Raw genomic sequence first — 19,595 nt, 5'->3', positions numbered from 1 at the left:
CGCACACTTAGAATTGTTGTGTGTTCCTGGTGGATTGATTCTTTAATCATTACCTAACATTCGTCTTTTTGTTTCTAGTAATTTTCTTTGCTGAAATGACCTTTATGGCTTTAATATTAATAAAACAATTGCTACTTTTTCATAAATAATGCTTGTATGGTATATATTTTTCTGTATTAGTCTATGTGGTTGAATTTGTCAGTTTCTTATAAACAGGCTATGACTGGTTTATGTGTGTATCTTTTTAAAAAATCTATACAACCAATCTCTGCCTTTTAACTGACCTATGTCGACCTTTTACATTTAAAGTCATTATCAATATGTTAGAACTTTAGTCTGCCATTTTATTATTTGTTTTTTATTTGTTTCCTCTCTTCCTTGTTCTTCTTTCTTGCCTTCTCATTGGCAAGAAATCTTACTTGAACATTTTTTAGGATTCCATCTTAATTGGATTACACTGTTTTTGTGTTTTTTTCTCTTTCCATAGTTTTCTTAGTGTGAAGCATATTATAATATACATATGTGACTTGTTACAGTCTACAGATATCAGTATTTTCCTACTTTGAGTGAAATGTGGGACTTACTTCCATTTATGTGTCTTTACCACTTTCAAAATCATTGCCTTGAATATCAGATGGTGACACAATTTTTGTTTCAGTCAAGTATGCTTAATAAAACTCAAGATCAGAAGGGTCATTTATTGTATACACCTATGTGGCTGCAATTTCTGTTGTTATTTCTTTCATCTTAATGCTCTGATTCCCTCTTTATATTTAAAAGAACTTCACTTGGCCATTTTTAAGAGCAGTGATGAATTCTTTTAGTTTCCTTAAACTGAAGGTGTCTGTATCCTCCATCATTTCTGAAGGATAATTTCTCTGGACATAGGATTTGTGGCTAACAGTTCTTTTCTTTCACCACTTAAACAATGTGCCACTTCCTTCTAGCTTCTGTGGTTTCAGATGAGAAATGTGTTGTCATCTGAGTTGTTTTTTCCCTGTAGGTAATGCACTGTTTCTCTGTTAATACTCTCTCAAGATTTTTTCTTTGTCTTTAGTTTTCAGAAATTCAACCATAATGTGTTTTGGTGTCAATTTCTTTGAGTTTGCTCAGATTCTTGAGTCAGTGGATCTATGTCTTGGGGAGTTTTCAGACATTATTTCTTCAAATACTCTTCCAACTCCACTCCATTTCTCCTCTCCTTCTAGGATACCCAATATTGGATCTTTTTGTCATTTTTGTGCAGGTCCCTGAGGTTCTGTTCAGTTTTTTTTTTTTTTTTTCAATCTGTTCAGCAGACATGGAGTCTGGGGCACTTTCTTCTGCTGGATGGGTGTTTGTAAGGGGCACTGGGACACTGTTTTTCCTCCAGTGCTGGGGTCCTTAACCAGTTTGCCTTCCTCTGTCTCCCTTCCAGAGTTCTCTTTTAGTTGCATCTTGAATTATTTCCAAAATTTATAACTGTATTTCGTGGGGAGGAACAGAGAGAAACAAGCCTATACTAGCTTCTCTGGATTGAAAGTCTCTTAAATTGTAGACAGGATGTGCAAAAAATAAATGGATTCTTTGTTAAACAAATTTTCTTCAGGTGAGTGGCTCACAGAAGCATATAAATTTCCATATTATTTATTGGGAGTTACTCACAGCAAATGAGCTGAGGTTCTGATTATTGAAAAACACACTATTCTCTAAGAATCTGCTTTTAAGCAGGAATCGATCTGCAACCAGAACAGAACTGACACATAGTAGGCATCAATATATAATTGTTGAATGAGCGACATAATGGATAAAAATGAAAGAATCTCTCTCCCAACGTCATGATAATACAGCTGATCAAGTAAGGGCTAGATGTTTTGAAACGCGTACGACCTACATTTTTGTTGGATTTGCCTGGCGATTTATTTTCCTGACTCTAGACAAAGAGTCTCCCATAAACCTAAAATTAACACTCAAGAAGAAAATGTGAATGTATTGTTACTGTACTAAGGACCAGAAAGTTCTTGAAAAATGGACGTCAAAGGGTAGTTCCAGAGATACTGAGAGTTCATGCCGAAGAGACTGAGGAGCATCTGTGGTTTGGTGGACTGGCCCACGTCAGGGGCTTGAGCTGAACCGTAACATTAATTACCAGTAACTCCGGGATGAGCTGACTCAGAGATCTGAACGGCTCCCTCCTTGATTGGAGTTCCCAATGTTCTGGTAATGCAGAAAGGCAAAGGTGGTGGTGCTATCTGACCAACAGAGGACAGTGTTCAGACTGATCACCCCTTCCTAAGAGAGCACCTGGAGGAAGACAGGAATGTAGCATCACACTCAAGCTTCCATGCTTCTCTCTGTGGCCCCTTCTCAAGGCCGGAGCTCTGAGAAGTCACTGCTCTAGCTCCCCACTGTCCCTCCTCTATAAGGCACGCTTTTTCCCTCTTCACAACCTGATTCGCATTTCCTCCATCTGACAAACAGACTTGCACAGCCCTTCCCAGAGTGGGCACCTCTGCCAACCACCTTCTGAATCTCTTGCGCATGGGAGACAGCTCGGTCATCCAGGGCACGCACTGCTCCATCTCGTGGACCTGGTTTTGGTCCCTGACAGCAGGCCCCAGCTGGAGGCGCAGCCTCTCGGCATTCCACGGCTGATGGGCTCCAGTGAGAGAAATGAGAGTGGAATGGCCCAGACCTCTGTCTAAAGACTTCAAACACTAATAGCAGAGGAGGCCTGGTGCTGGTTAAGGGCCATTTGCCATTGTGACTCTGTGTTTCAGCTGTACTTTTGTATGTTTCGCATTACCCACTCTGCTCCGCCCCCGTCACACACGCCCTGGAGGTGGCTTGTGCAGGCAGACACCGTCTGCAGTGTCTCAGTTGGGGGTGGAGGCCTGCCTCCACTTTGCACATGTGTCATTTTTTGTATGTGAGGAGACTACCAGTGACCCCCTCATGGGTCAGACACTGGGCTGTATTTTTCCACCGTGGATGGCACTGAACCTAGCACTTTCTGTCCTGCCCTCTCCGGACCAATAGCACATTTGGGGAATCTACAGTCTCTCCTTGGGGAGTAGAGGAATTAGTTGTGCAAATATTCCTTTCAGGAACCTCACCTTTGAGCAGGACTAAACCAGAAACATATCTCTCGGAGGACAGCCACATTTCAGAGATGAAATGCCATGTTCTGGGTTACTCCCTCCCTCATAGCCTGGAAAAGATGGACAGTTGCCCAAAGGATCTCCCCCTTGACTGAGTCTATGAGTTGAGTTGTCCAGAGAACCTGATCAGATGGTTGGAGGAAGTCTGATGTCATTGAAAGGACTTTGCCTCCACTGGCTGCTCCCCAACCAAACTACCATTTTCTAAAATTTTGCCTTTAAAAGCCCTTATTGAAATTCAAGTCCCCCAGGAAGAGATAATTTGAGGAATTAATTCTTATGAAAAATATTCTTGGGTTAGGAGGGACTGTGGGGAGAGTGAGGAGAAGGTAGTAGCTACAGCATAAATATGGTTTATTTTGATGAAAAAATCATTATTACTCAAAGATTGTTTTCCTATTTTTAAATTTTTGTTTAAAAAATAATATATATGGAGTCAAATGAAAAACTTTGCATTTCATTGACAAAGTTGGATACTTCAAAGACTTTTAGACTTGACTTTAGGCTGCTCTGAGCTATGTCCACCAGAATACCAGTCACTATGCCCCGTCACAGGGCACATAAGGGGAACATTGAGGAAGCCCTTACCTGTGCCTCTTGAAGGATGATCAGCTCAGAGATGGGGTCCTCTGTGGGGCTGCTGGGGATAGAAGGGAGGAAAGGGGAGCCTCACAAGAGAAGGGAATCTTGGCTTAGTAAAGCATTAAGAAATCATGAAGAAACATTTACTAAAGCTTACTGTCTTAAGATTGGATGTCTATCAGCCTGGCTGAGATATTCACCCATGAATGGATCTATATCTATTCTTCTGCTACAAAAATCATGAAGACTCAATCATCAAACCAATCCTCCACTAAACCTGCCTTTTTAGAGGGATTTGGGGTATGAAGAATGCATATTCATTATTGTAGAATTACACAGGAGATGCATAGTGTGGTTTTAAACATACCTCATCTTCTTTAATGTCAGAGGTAAGCAGAACAGTAAAGCCATTTTTAAAGATAAGAAGACTGAGGTTAAAGGAGCTAAGAAACTTGCCCAAGGAGATTTGGCTGGTGGGGCAGAGCAGAGACCATCATCCCAGTTTCCTTGTGTTTTATATACTGCTTTTCTCCACTACACTTGATGGCCTCCAATTAAAAAGTGTTCAGCAATGTACTTCCAAGGCAAGGCATGTGGTTTAGTACACCCTTCACTATTAAAGATGTAAGTATAGATTGGTACTAAGAATGCAGTGAAGAGTTGAGAAATGCTGATATCTCCTTACTTGGCATCTTGAAATACAAACCTGGAACTGAGTCAGCTTTGAAACCTAGATTTGCACATGGGTCTAAGGTCTAAGAAAAATTTAAAAGTTTCCAGAGTATACTGTTTTGTCACTGAAATTCAGCTAAGTTTTCTATTTGACTCGTCAATATATCCTGTTTTTATATAAAATTTTCAAAATGGAGAAAAAATATTTGAATAATACTGATTTTTTTCAGCAAAATCTCTTCTTGGAGGACTTTGTATGTGAGATTAGCAGCCATTTACATTTGGGTAGAGTAGAGGGAGAAGAGCATAGTGACCACTTACTCTAGGAAACCACTGGAAACTACTTTGGGGAGTGCTGTACGCTGCCAGAAATGGCTCTGTTGGGGCGAGGGGTGTCTTAGATGCCAACACTGTCTGTGTTCCTTCTTGCATCCTCCTTTGTGCTGACAGCCATGGTTGGGATGCCCATCTCTACAGAGTTCAGATCTCAACATCTGCTCAGTGTTCCACCAACCTATGGTCCTACTACCAATCCATGTGAAAATGGAAGCATGGGTAGTGGAAATCGAGGACCTTAAAGCAATGTCTCAGGAGAATGAGGGTCACAGCTCAATGCCATTGATTTCTAATCCAATCTTGGCTTCACTTGATTTTATCATCCTATGAGATTTAAAGCAAAGTGAGCAGACATACCACCTAAACCAAGAAATGTTCTGGCCTCCAAACTGATTTCTGAAGATTAGCCTCTAAATTAAGAAATACTTCTTCATTAGGAACAAACATTACAGCTGGAAGGAGTCCTTGATGTGAACACAGGTATGATACTCATTAAGGATTGTGTCTTTCTTGCTTTCCTGCCCCTTGTTTAAATCTAGATCAATCTGTTTCTTTTTACATTTCTAAATCAGAAGCTGGATGATGATAGATTTTTCATAAGGCTCCTTTTAACCAATGAAACTTTTTCTGGTTCATTGACATTGTAAAGTTTTTTTTATTTTCACTTAACACGCACTTAGTTGAAAAACAAATCTTGAAATTTTTTTGCCATTAGGCTCGCTGCCTATAAAACCGTCTGTTTGCAGAGCCCCTCTCAGGGGTACCCTGCAGGTGCCACAGACTCAACAGCTGTGGCAGTTACACACTGATGAATTTAGGGAATGGAATGGACTTCAGACCAGGATGACCAATGAGATATTCTTTACAACTCAAGCCGAAGCTTATGTTAAAAATTAAAAGGCCTTTATAGATGGCTTTTGTTTCCCCCCTGAGTCTTCTAAATCAGGAAGACAGCTTGCAGCAGCCCATGCATTGGATATTTCTCGCACAGGCAGGCTCCCTGAAAAACCAGAGGGCCAAGACATGTGCCTCAGTTGGGTTTGGAACGACTGGGCGAGGGTTGCTAGAGGGCTGTTGTGGAGGTCACACTCCTGCAAATGAAGGTAGATGGCTTTTCCAAGTGGGTCTTGGCAGACATTGATGTCACCTGCATTTCCAAACCTGTTTGTGACGTATATTCTTGACAGCTCTGACAAATGTAATAGCTAATGGGTCTGGTTATCATTCTAAGTAGATCAAATACCAACAAACATACCAGCAAACAGTCCCCTTGTGGTGTAGACAATTTAAACTCTAATGAAACTGAAGGTGCAGTCCCATTGCAAATCAGGAACCCTAATTTGTACAGTTGTAGGAGTGCTTCTCCACTTTATCAGCCTGGTGTTCTCGTGCTGTTACACAGTTGCAGGACCTCTGGGTTGTACATACAATCTTTCCCCATGAACTAGTCACAGCTGCAGTTAAAAAGGACTTGACAAGCAACCTTAAAGGGTTTTGTTCTGAAAGGAAGAAACAAAGAGCTTGTGTCCTTTATTTCAGATATTTTAATCCTTTTGAATAATCTTATTGAGTGCTCGCTTTGGCAGCATATACACTAAAATTGGAATGATACAGAGAAAATTAGCATGGTCTCTGTGCAAGGATGACATGCAAATTCATGAATAATCTTATTGAAAATAAATGTTACTGAGAAATAACATCACTAGTTTATCATGTGGCCCAAAAAAACAAGCTCATCCTTAACGTTCTAATATTATCCTTCCAAAATTCTTTCTGGCACTTTAAAACCACCATCCATCAGTGCAGAACATGTGGGGCTGGTGTTACCAGAGCATGTGATATATTTGGAACATTCTCTGTACAGCAGCCTTACTGGTAAAGGTCAATAAGAGAGCATGCTCCTTTCAACAGCACATCTCCTGAAGACCCCATGCAAGATCTTTGAAGATTTGCATGCTTAGTGGCATTAATAAAACAGAGGAAAATGGAAATGTTAAAGAAGCTCTAGATGGCTAAACTCCCAGGAATAAGCAAGTCTGGATCTCAAGCATGAATTTGCTCAGAAGGACTTTGAAGTTTGTTTCAATCTGTGAAATTCTAGTAATGGTCTAAATTTGCTCTTCAACATCTGTGGGAGACAATTGCAACAAGAGGCAGCACAGATACGTCCACTGGTTCATTTATCCATTCATTAATCCAAAACAGTTTTGTTGAAAGCCTCCACTGTCGCAGAAAATGGTCTCAGCCCTTCAAAGCATAGACAGGCAAGATAATCCTTGCTCTCAAAGACCTTATTCTGAATTTTGGAGGGGAGGATTCATCAGTGCATAATGGTAATGTGTGGTACACAGAGATTAGCATCGTTAAGCTGTACCAGGTTCAGAGATGAAAAGGTGGATGATGGCGTTTAGACAGTGATGGATAAACTGAAGACAACACAAACAGATGGAAAGATATACCATGCTCATTGATTGAGATGATTAATATTATTAAAATGATCATACAACCCAAGGCATCTACAGATTCAATGCAATCCCTATCAATATCAAAGGCATTTTTCCTGGAACTAGAATAAATAGTCCTAAAATCTGTATGGAAACACAAAAGACCCTGAATAGCCAAATCAATCTTGGTAAAGAAGTACAAAACAGGAAAAATCACATTGCTTGATTTCTAACTATACTACAAAGCTACAGTAATCATAACAGTATGGTACTGACACAAAAACAGACATTATAGAGCAATGAACTAGAATAGAGAGCCCAGAAATGAACCCACACTTATATGGGAAATTAATCTATGAAAAAGGAAGCAAGAATATACATCAGGAGGAAGACAGCTTCTTCAATAAATAGTGTTGGGAAAACTAGACAGCTATATGCAAAAGAATCAAACTGGACTACTTTCTCATACAATATATTAAAAAATACTCAAAATGGATTAAAGATAGATATGTCATACCTGAAACCATTAAAACTTCTAGAAGAAAACATAAGCAGAACATTCTTTTGACATTAGTCTTAGCAATTTTTTTTTATATGTCTCCACAGGCAAGGAAAAAAAAAGCAAAAATAAACCTGTCAATAGGACTGCATCTAACTAAAAACCTTTTGCACAGTGAAGGAAACCATCAACAAAACTAAAAGGCTGCCTATTGAATGAGAGAAGATATTTGCAAACAGTACAACTGATAAGGGGTTAATATCCAAAATATACAAAAATTCATACAACTCAACATCAAAAAAAAAAAAAAAACAAAACTCAATTAAAAAATAGGCAGAGGCCCCAAATAGACATTTTTCCAAAGAAGACATACAGATGGCAGCAAGCATATGAAAAGATGTTTAGTATCATTAATCATCAGAGAAAAGCAAATCAGAACTACAGTGAGACATCACCTCACATCTGTCAGAATGGCTGTTATCAAAAAGACAACAAACAAGTGTTGGTGAGGATGTGGAGAAAAAGGAACCCTTGTGCACTGTTGGTAGGTGTGTAAATTGGTGCAGTCATTATGGAAAATGGTATGGAGATTTCCTCAAAATATTAAAAATAGAACTATCATAGGACACAACAATTCTGCTCTGGGGTATTTATCTGAAGAAAATGAAAATACTAATTTGAAAAATATATGCCCCCAGTATATTCACTGCAGCGTTATTTACAATAACCAGTATATGGAAACAACCTAAGTGCCATCAATAGGTGAATGACTAAAGAAGATGTCTTGAGAATTAAGCGATGTATAGATGAATTCAGTAAGGCAGACTAAAGCTCCTTCTCTGATATTTTTGCAGATTTAGAGGTAAGTCAACTGAATGTAAAACTTGAGGGCAACATAAAGAGTTTTTGCTGAGCCTAGATTGTGCCCTCTGAAGAAGGTTGGAGAACCTAGGATTACCCATGGGAATAAAAGGTTAAATAAAGTTACTAAATAATAATTTACTTTTGATAAAGAGAGAAGTCCTGACTTTCATAGAAACATAAAACTGAAAAGTGTCAAAGATTTTATTTAACTTATTAATTAATGAGGGAACTAATAAAATATTTAAACCTTGTTCAAAGGAAGATGGAAAGAGCAGACAGATACGGGCAATCGGCAATGCCAAAATGAATTTATGAAACAGATGCAGCATTGGCTTATAACATGGGCACATTATTGTATCAATTTCACCTCCACAGGAAAGAAACTCACTTGAATTTCCATAAATAAGAAGAATTTGCATTAATATCAGTTTTCTAAACAGATAGAAATAGAGCTCCAAGTCAATGAAAAGTGCAATTCTCAAAGACTCGTATAACCTGGAAGGATACACTAGACAAAGCCTAGTTTACCTTTGAAAGGATCCTCAGTAGCCTTTCTTGTCCATCTAAAAGCCTTTCACAATTTTTCCTGACAAAGCCTTACTGTCTGCTCTGATAAGAGAACAGGTCAATGGTTCCATTACCTTTGGAGACGGCTCCTTCTCTGTGTTGGGTGACCCATGTATGATCTAATGAGGAACATTGGCCATGGCCCTAGGGAAATATTTAAGTATTTAAATTAATGGATACAAGGAAGTGCAAAAGTTGCACAACTGCTTGCACGGGGGGTGAGCTGAATCAGAGGACAAGTAGTGTTCCTTGTTTGAGTAATAACTCCAACCGTGAGAAGCCAGAAATAGGGCTTCTTTTAACAGAGGATTAACAAATGACTTTAGAAACTGAAGCGAGAACTTGAAATATGATGGTGTTAAGCAATGGAGATGATAAACACTGGAACTAGAAGATATGGTCCCGGGAAAGAAGAGCAAATAAATAAGCAAGAAGCAGTGCCGTTTCACATACTACATTGTGCATTGTGGTAGGAGTTTGGGGAGAGAGAATTGTGCACCACAATATTGAGAGAAATTTGCTCACATGTGGTGAATGGGAACAGAATCAAGGGACTGAACTGGCACAGAGGAGAAATTGACTGTGGGCACATGTGACAAACAGCTTTCTGAGTCTGACATATAATAAGTGACATACGGAACGTATTATTATATAATTGTATGATTATTATTATACAACAGAACTGGCAAAGCGCTGCTATGCTTCATAAGTAAGGATATGGCCTGTAGGTAATAATAAACATCTCTATCTGTACAGCAGTTTGCACATGAACTTTCTCATTAATAACCCTTAGATATATGTGCTGTTAGTTCTGTATTTCAGTGGAAGAACTGGAGCTCAAACAGCCAGTGAGTAGCAGAGGCAGCACTGATCCAGCTTCTCCTGATTTCCATCAAACCACAGCTGCTGCTTCTGTACCATGAGCCAGTCCTTCTGTTATGCTGCCCTGGGCAGATCCCACATAGAATTCCGTGTGGAGCCAGAGGTCAGATAAGAACCATCCAAGAGGCCAGACATCAAGAAGGCAAGACCCATGACCAACGACCAAAAGATCTATGATTAATTATGTCCTTAAGAGACCAGAAAGCTGAAGGCCACAGAGCAGGTATCTCATGGATGAAACACGGAATTCAGTGTAGTGGCCAGCAGATGCCCTGATGGGAGATGCAAAATGAGGAAAAAAACTGCAAACGTTGGGAGGACTGGCTGTACATCCAGGCATTGGCTATATAGGTTTCATTGGCTTTCTCCTTTATGATTCACAATAAGCCTAGGAGGCAGGTACTATCATTATCTTCATCTTTCAATTGTGGAAAATGAGGCACAGAAATGCTATGATGAGACTGATGTCCATACCTCGTAAATGGTAGAGCAGAGATTGGAACCCAGGTCTGTTAGATTCAAAATCAGCCACTTTTTGCCACTCTGCCCTATACACCCATTGCCATAAAAATGATCATGGTTAATGAAGGCTCTTCAGAATTGGAGGAAGAATCTAATTTGAAATTTGGAAAAAAAATTCTTTGGGGTAAAGTCAATAATTAGGCTCAAATCTTGTCAGACTATATTAGTAGTTTGCATGAAATGTACAATTGAAGATTAAAAACAGTCTAGAGATAATCTACAGTCTCAGGAGAAGATTCAGGGTGTTCTAAAATGGCAGCTGCAGTTGCCGTGAGGGGGTCAGGGTGCCCACTGAGGAGGAAATGGTGCAGTTTAGTGGAAGGTGTATTATACTAGGTTTTGAAATAAACTGGGCACTATTCTAGGTTAGTAGCCATTAGATGAGCTTTAAACAGATACTAATATGGATGTTATTTAGTAAAATAAGAAAACAAAGTCATTACTCTTCACAATAAACTTCATTGCACAAAACCTATGAAAGCCTGTGGAATGCAATCCATTTTAGAACAGCTACTGCCTTTAGATGGAATTCCAAACACAAAGAAGATCTGCAGGATTTCCCAAATGCTGCCTTTGAACATTACATTGGCCTTCAGTTATCATTCATTCTGAGCCAGCAGCATCTGACTTGGGGAGATATTACCGTTTTCCCACAAACGGCCCCAGATGAAACTCTAATACAATTAAAAAATAAATAAAGCCCAGAAGAACCACAATGTCAACTATCCCAAGCTGTCAGAGATTGCTTCTGTTTTGTTTGACTTCTCTGGTTTGGTCCTCGTCCCAGCTGACTCTCCGGGCTTGTACAAACCTCTCTTATCTGCCCACCTCTCTATCAACACTGACTTAGAGTTCAACTCTTCCTCCTCAGATCTGCTTAATACCATTTTGGGGACCAGGGCTCCCAGATGTGCTCCACTGAAATACCAGACCTCCAGTGAACACTGTGGGGTGAGGTTTCCATAATACCCCATCCCCCATGGCACATTATTAAACAAAACACAGCATCGTCAGAGGAACAGCTTGCATCTGGATTACTTTATGGAAGCCTGATGGTCATACCAAGGATAATGAGAACTTAATTGACCAAGAGGGCTCCCTGAAGCAGCTAAGGAGGCTGCCCCACCCAGAATTCCTGTTTCTACCTTCACAGCCAAAGTGGGGGCTTTTTTTTTCCACTGGCAATTTTTGAATAGCCCTTTTGTCTTTACCTCCAGTCATCATTAGAAATATTGAGGTCTAACCTCATAGAGCCTAGCCATGAAATGGGGACATTTAAAAATTATATTAAAAATAATATTTACACGACCTATTGTCCTAATTTCACTTGACCAAAAGTTAAAATATCAGCTAGTCCAGTGCAACCCAAGGCATGTAGCCACCCTGGTGACAGATGGCCTACAGTTCCCGATCAAAAATGTTTCCCTCACTGGCCCTGATCATGGGAAAGGGCTCTCCTCCCATGGTGGCCCTTTGCCAGGGTAATTATGTTGCAGCCAGCATTCGCTGGGAAATCCATTTGTTTAGAGAATTTGGCTCTTCCTGGAGGCAGGGAGGTTGGTCAGAAGATCTCGCATTCTTCATCTCTCTGTGAGTGAGTCTCTGCTTCTCTTCAGGGTAGTTCTTGCTTTTTCTCCAGCACTCCCTACTTCCCCTAATGACCGATTAAGATTCTGGCATTTTGCCTTTTGAATTTTCTGAAATCTCTTCATGGCTCAAAGCAGCAGTAACTATTTTATTTCATTTTCAAAATCATTTATGAGGGCAATGGAATCGTTTTCATTTGACTCATCCATAACCTTATTTTTTCCCAGTTGAATTTGTTTTTTCCATTGCCTTGTTTGGCAAAATTCCTGATTTACCCTTGGTTGATTCAAAGGACAGGCAAAGGAGACGTTTACAGGTATCCTTAACCTCAAAGTTGATAATAAATAATGTAGTTATTAAACCTGTCTTGCTGCCAAAGGCAAAATGAATAAAGACGTTTCCTCCAATGAAGATAGCTCTGTATTTGTAGTCTTTTCTAAATCTTGCCTGGATCTGTAGGATATTAGCACATTAAAGAAAATCTTTAGCAGTGACTAAAGACCTCCAGCCCCAAGATTATCCTCATCTTACTACTTGATCACTGCTCCTTGGAGCCAGAGCTCAGAGGAGAGGCACATTTAGGAGAGGATTTATAGACGGAAAACAACTGAAGACAATCTGATGGAATGAGCCAAAATATCTCCAAGTAAAAACAAAAAACATATTTGAGGACAAATACTATAATCCAAGGACTTATTTATTTATTTTTGATTGTATTGGCCACTGGTTGCACATTTTTGTTTTTTTGTTTGATTTCTTTTATGGTATACATATTCTTCCAAATTCCAGAGGTCCACATTCTTCTTCTTGTGCAGACTGTCTATATGTACAGACTAATCTTGCCCACTGTCCAAGTCTGCCTATTGCTGTTGAACCAGTCCCCCTTCTTTTGCTTAGTTCTAAGATCTCTGGATGAAACCTCTGTAATAGGTGGTCCAAGGCTGGGCCTAGAGAAAATTACAAACTAAGGAAAATTTTCTTCAGCGCTTTCTGGTTCCCTTTCTAAATCTCCAATGCTAGTAATGACACAGTCTTGCTGACAACATCCTGCCATCTGGTAGGAGTGTAGATATGAATATAATACTCCTGGAAACTGTTTTAACAATATGTGTCAATAGGCTTGTCGAGTTCATACATTTTGACTCAATCATTTAAACTTTAGGAATTTATCCTGAAATAATTCAGGATATAATCTGAAATACAGCAAAAGTTTTATATGACAAGATGTCAACTTCTTTGTTGTTTATATCAGGACAAAATTAATAACAGTCTAAATGTCTAACACCAAGGGAATTATCTGTAAGTTGTTATGTAACCACGTGATAGAATATTATGCAGTCTTTAAATGTGCTTTAACATGGGGAGATGTGTATTATAAGGTTACATAATACTATGTCAAGTCAAATGTGCAGTGTGAGCTCCACACATAATAAAATTCGTAAAGGAAAAAATAAAGGCAGAAAATACACAATAGGGGGAATAAGACTTTGGTGATGGAATTGGGTGGAGTTAATTTTTTTCTTTGTGCTGTTCTGCATTTTCCAAAGTTGGTGTAACAAGCATATGTAATTTGGTAAATGAGAAAAATAAATTAAGAGGCACATTGCATTTTCATTGCTTCAGCCTAGAGAAAGAGCAGGAGGAAGAGTCCAGTGGTAGCTGCCCATGACCCCTTCCAGGAAGGGGGTGGATGGAGGAAGTTACCCTTCTTGATGATGCTCTCTGGGTGTCTCTTTCATTTCATACCCTCAGCCTGGACTTACAGGCCCTCTGTTCTCTGATGGAAAGAGGTCTACTGAGATCCTGAGACTTGCCAAGTTTAGAATTAATCCCACCTGAGTAAGGGCCTTGAGTAACTTGTAGGAGAGAAGGGGCCTCAGTGTTGTGTAATTTTGGGTGTTCCTTTGGGTCTGCAGTTGCCAGAAAAGACAATGGAAAGCCCAGAAGTGTTTTCGCTCTGTTCTGTATCTCACTGAATATACCCCCTCCAAAGGAGTATTTCTTCATCTTTCCGAGCATAGGTTCCAGAGTCAAACTGCCTGTTTTCAAGTCCTGGTCTCAACGTTCAGCAGCTGAGAGACTAATATTCCTGAGTTTCAGTTTCCTCGCCTGTAAAATAAGGATAATAATTGGCCCTGTTTCATAGGATTGTGCTAAAGATTAAAGCCCCATAAAGTGTTTAGGACAGTGCACACAGAAAACATGCAATAAATGTAGATTTTTATTATTACCTGTTATTTATTCATAGCAATTGTTTTTATTTCAGTTATATGAACTTATTTATTATTTATTACCTTATTTATTGTTATTAGTTTACTTGCTTATTATATGTTCCCCTCACTCAGTATGAATTTCTTGAAGGCAGGGGCATTATCTGTCTTGTTAATAACTTGTTAAAATAAGAAATAGTGAGTGCTCAATAAATAACTCTAAGATGGCCGGATAATCACATGTGCATCTGGTAAGTGTCAGTCCTCTTTTGTGGCTCTGTGGCCATGGCTGAGGCTAGCCCATTGATATGGGTCCACTGGGGGATACGCCAGTGGCAGGAGGGATCCGTAAAACAAGGGAAGGAAATGGCAGGAGTCTGGTGAGGATAGATGGGAGGAAGGACTGGAGATCACCAGTAGTGGGGTGTTGGGGCAAAATCTGATGCTGAAGAAGCTAGAGCATCAGAGAGCCAAGGAGACAAAAGCAAGGAATATGGCTCTAATGCACAAGATGGGGAAGGGGTCTGGGCAAGTAGTGGGAGCAGGCTGGCTGCATGGGAAGCAAGCTTTGGTAGGACTCACAGCAAAAGTACAAGCAGGCAGGCCAGCTCTATTGCAAGTGAGACAGGAAGGGGGCAGGGCACAGCCTTTCAAGGAATAACACAACAATTAACACCAGAATGGTGAAAGATTCAAACCCCAGTAGGCCTTGAGGCTCAAGATGGTGGGAGATTTAACTTCTCGTAGACCTTGAGCTTCATTATACGCCCATTGTAATATATTAACGTGGTGAATAACATGCCCACAGGCACCATGGCAGTCCGGAGGCTAGCCACAAAAGGTCAAAGGGAGGGAAATGGCCAACTTCCTGGGAATCCCAGCCCTTTCCCTGGGCTAGTTAGACTGGTCCTTCCACTTACTAGCATATGAAGCCACTGAGCCCGTAAAAACTGGCAACACCGCGCCTGGAGGCCGCCACCCATCTCTCTCTCCCTCTTCGGAGATGGCCTGCACTCTGTCTATGGAGTGTGCACCTACTTTTACTCTAATCTGAGCACCCAACCCTGACACCTCATGGCCTCTCTCTTGCCTTTTCATGCGTCTCTCTAAATAAATCTACCTTTACTTAACTGCGGCTCGCTCTTGAATTCTTTCACTTGGCAGGGCAGGTCCCAGGGGCTCAAGTGAAGCCTGGGATACGGCCCTCCTCACGCCCCACGTCCATTTTTCCTGCATCACAAGGATTAGATTGTTTCTTGGAAGCCTGGCTTGGACTTTGATTATAGAAATTGTTTAAGGAATGAACAAATTTGAAAGAGTAGAAAAGGTAAATGGCCTCTGAAATGTAATTCCCAGGCCCATATGGAATACCGCTTCCATTAGACTTTCCCTGACCACTCCAGCTGGCTGCTTACAGGGCACTTAGCTTTCACTCGCTTGTGTTTTGAATAATTTGTGTTCAGTGCTTACCTGGACTACTAGACTCTAAACTGGACTTTCCTCCACCAAGGACAGTTTTTCCTCATTTTGTGAGACCCATATCATGGAAGAAAATGTAGATCGATCGCATTCTGCTTCAAAAGCCACTTGCAAAATGTTTTTGAGTAACTGGAAGTGGATAGAGTCCTGGATTCAATTTTGGGCCCAAACTGTAATTTCCCTGAACGGGTCTCAGTTCCAACTTTCTCCTTCTTGCCTTTTCTCTGTCACACACATTACCATTTTTGTCCTGAATTTTTAAGCCATGTTTGTTACCTTAATCTTGGGTTTTTCCATATGTTTATGTAGATGGCTATTGTCTAAAATTGTAAGCTCTTAGGAGATGAACACTGTGTCTCATTTGTACCTCAGTCCTTTAGTTCGAACAGCAACACCTAGCCCTAATTTTGCAATATCCTGGGGGTATTTTTAGTGATATCCACTTTTCCTTCTCTGGTAACTCTCTCAATGACCAAATTCTTAAAATAATTTTCAGTTAACTTTAATTTGAAAATACAATGTGCCAGAAAGTACTTCTTAAGGGGTTGTTGGGAAAAAAAATACAAACATTTGTCACAATCCCCCAAAGGTGGATAATGGATTAATGAAAGGGTGACAGACCTAACAATGTTACCATCCACTTTTGTAAAAATGACTTAAGTGTTTCCTTTGACGAATACTGTTGTTTCCTGATGTGCCTCGTTTTCAAGAAGTGGATCAGCCTAGAAGTTGGATTATGACTTCATCGCCGGTGACTCACGTGGAATGCATCCGTTCTGTCCAAATCTCGTGTTCCAGAAAAATTTCAACTTCCCAGCTCTTGGCAGTGATGAGAACCAAATACAGGCGTGTAACACAGCGTGCCAGGCATCACAGTATTTATGTTCCCTTTTTAACTAAAGTTGCTTTGGACGAATTTTGACTTTGTTCATGGATGGCACTAAGTTTAAAAAAAAAATGTGGAGTTGTGAAATCAAGGAATTTTCAATTGAAATAAATCATGCGGTACACGATAGCAGCGAAATTGCATCAACTGATGCTCCTAATATGGAAGTAATGTTTCTCGTCTCTGAAGGAGGATGAAGGGTTGAAGTGCTGAAGCCAAGCTCTGCCTAGTGCACTGTCACTTCCTTGCCCAAGCTTGAACAATAGGTAACCAGTTGGCCCTGGGGTCAAGATGGGGCCAATGCAATTTATCAGATGCCTTACTGTGATAATAATCTCAACAAATCTCAGGCGATGCTTTATAATCTGCAGAGAGCGCTCATGCACCCTACCTCATTTGATCCTAGTAGTGACCCCTTGCGATGGGCAAGGCTGATATTGCAACATCCAGTTCTAGCTCAGCGCCTGCTGCGTACATGGTTAGTCCTTAACAGCTGTTTATAAAATTGAACGTGTTGAATCCACATTTTTCATATTAGTAAAGAATGTTTAACGATTTTGCCAAACTCAGCCATATCAGAAAAAAGCTGCTAGGGCTTAAAGCCTTATCTTATGCACTGTGTCTGCGGCTCTGACCGCTGGCACCTGTGAAAGTCCTTCTTTGCCCCAGTGAACTGTTTACACCAGGCAAACGAGCTGTTCCTGGTGCCCCTGGACTGCAGAGATTTGGCCAATCTTCAGAACTGGCTTAAATCTAATTAACTATATGCTAAAGAGAAAAAAGAAGAGGGAGCTGGGAAGGAGCAGAATGATGACAAAGCCTTTGGGTGTGGATCAAGTGGTATTTAAAATAAATACAATAAAAGTTATCCTGTAATCAGTAAACAGCAATATAATTAGAATTTTTTTTCCTATTTACTTCCTTTAACATGCAATGGGGGGAAATGAAAAAAAAGTCAAGGACTCAGTCAAACAGATGGTTCTCGAGTTATTATTTTCCCCTTGATGTTGTTTACAAGAAAAAGAGGCTCGTTTAATGAAACGTGACTCACAGATTCCAGGGAGACCAGCAGTTCTCTATGAGAAGGAGAGAGGAAAACAGTGGGAAGAAAATTCAAATCATAAGCTTTTATTATGCACATTATTATGCCTCATTAATTAACCCAACCACTGTCCTGGTGACGTTCTGGTCCCACTTCACAGGAAAAAATTAGTCTGGATTGCCAAGTTAAATAGACAATTACAGGAAGGTCGAATTATGCCTACATTGCATTCTGTCGGGGCATCAAGCCAAATTCATGTCAAATTCATAAGACTGGAATAGTCTCACTGAAAACAGCCCTGCAGAACTGACGTCACAAGCCATTTGACGTCTACACAGAGGATGTATTGCTCTTGCCTGAGTTTCCTTTCTCAGAATCTCATAATAGGCCAAGAGAGAGGGCTTTCTGAGCATCTTACAGTCCGCCGCATACCAGGTGGCTAGATCCTTTGTTATGTCCAGTGAAGCACAATGTGGCAAGGGGAAACACCCCTCACCTCGTGAGCTCCTGTCTCCCATCCTGGCTGGCAGCTGTCACAGGCCTGTAGAGACAGGGTGGACATTTAAATAGAACAATGGGAGCTCCTAGTGTAAGGTTTTCCTCAGTGGAGTCCTTGGCTCTGTGCATAATCCTGAGAGGAGCTTCTTTACAGAAGAATGGCTGAAACAGAAAAAAGTCCACTCACTGCCCCGGAATGTCTGACGTTTCCAGCACCAGAGACAATGCAACCCTGGGGTAAATAAAACCAATTGCCACTACGCTGTAGGTGTAAGTAGGATATACTTACCAGCGGTCCGGGGCTCGGAAAGGAGGAAAATGTGCTTTGTAACCACTAACGAGTGAACAATTTAAGAGTTAAAGTTTTATGCACCTTGGAAAGAAAGTTGCTCCCTGATCCCCACTCTAGAGCATTCCTTCATTATAACCAAAGGTGTCCAACACAAGGCTCTTCCCCAGGTCATGTACGTATGAGGAGGGAAGCCTTTACCTTCTGCTTTCTAGCAGAATATGCTGAGTACACATAGACGCAATTTTGGTTGTCTTTACTTTGGAAACAAAAAGTTCTACTTCTTTCCATATGATTATTCATCCATTGGATGGGCATCCATAAATGTACATTTACCAGGTACAAGACACTTCTGGGGCACTGGCCATGTAACTTGGAATGCTCTTCCACTCTGAATTGGACTGGGCCATGAGCTTGCTTTGGACAGTGAGATGTTAGCAAACATGATGCAAACAGAGACTGAAAAACACTTTCATGTTTGGCCAGTTCTCTCTTGTAGCTCTTGGGAGCCATTTGATTCCATACAAAAGAAAGGCATCTCAAATAAGACCTGGTGACTGGGGCTGCCATTATGACAGATTTCCCGAATTCACAAGGGGATGGCAATGTCTTAAATGCCAATTGGAGAGAGAGGACAGAATGCATATTAATGTTTCCTCCCCAGATTTGAGAAATATATTGTGCCAAAATTAATATTTCCTAGCAAGCTTCTTCCAATTGACTTTGAGTTCCTTGTCTGTCAATTCTAACAGTGACTGACTTGCAACTTGGTGTGGCTGAAGAAAATGAAATTTCCATCTATCTTTAATTCCATCAGATTTTTGGGGGTGCTCTTTGGCAATACAGGGCCGTGATTCCTTCTCCAAAACCCTATGTATTTCTGAATTCAGAATTATTCAGATTATACCAAACCTCATATAATACTTCAGCTAAGGTCTTCAGAAGCACCCCATAATGTAACATTCTTATTTTTTGCCACAAAATATGTGACGATTCATACTTGGCATGATATACAAAAACTATAAATTACATCACTAGAGGTGAATATTTGTCACCAAATTCTTTTTGAATTTGGAAATACAGATAAGGGACTGTG

At 40.4% G+C, this 19,595-nt stretch overlaps 1 non-coding gene across 1 annotated transcript; it reads left to right on the top strand.

Moving 5' to 3' along the window:
- Positions 1-6,300: 6,300 nt before the first annotated feature.
- Positions 6,301-6,402, top strand: LOC116659430. The gene has a single exon (XR_004314826.1). It is a non-coding gene; the product is annotated as a U6 spliceosomal RNA (small nuclear RNA).
- Positions 6,403-19,595: the final 13,193 nt, after the last annotated feature.

This window comes from Camelus ferus, chromosome 23 (assembly GCF_009834535.1).
Source record: "Camelus ferus isolate YT-003-E chromosome 23, BCGSAC_Cfer_1.0, whole genome shotgun sequence".
Taxonomy (NCBI): domain Eukaryota; kingdom Metazoa; phylum Chordata; class Mammalia; order Artiodactyla; family Camelidae; genus Camelus; species Camelus ferus.
Note: the sequence above shows the minus strand (reverse complement) of the source record. Positions and strands in the feature narration are given on the sequence as shown.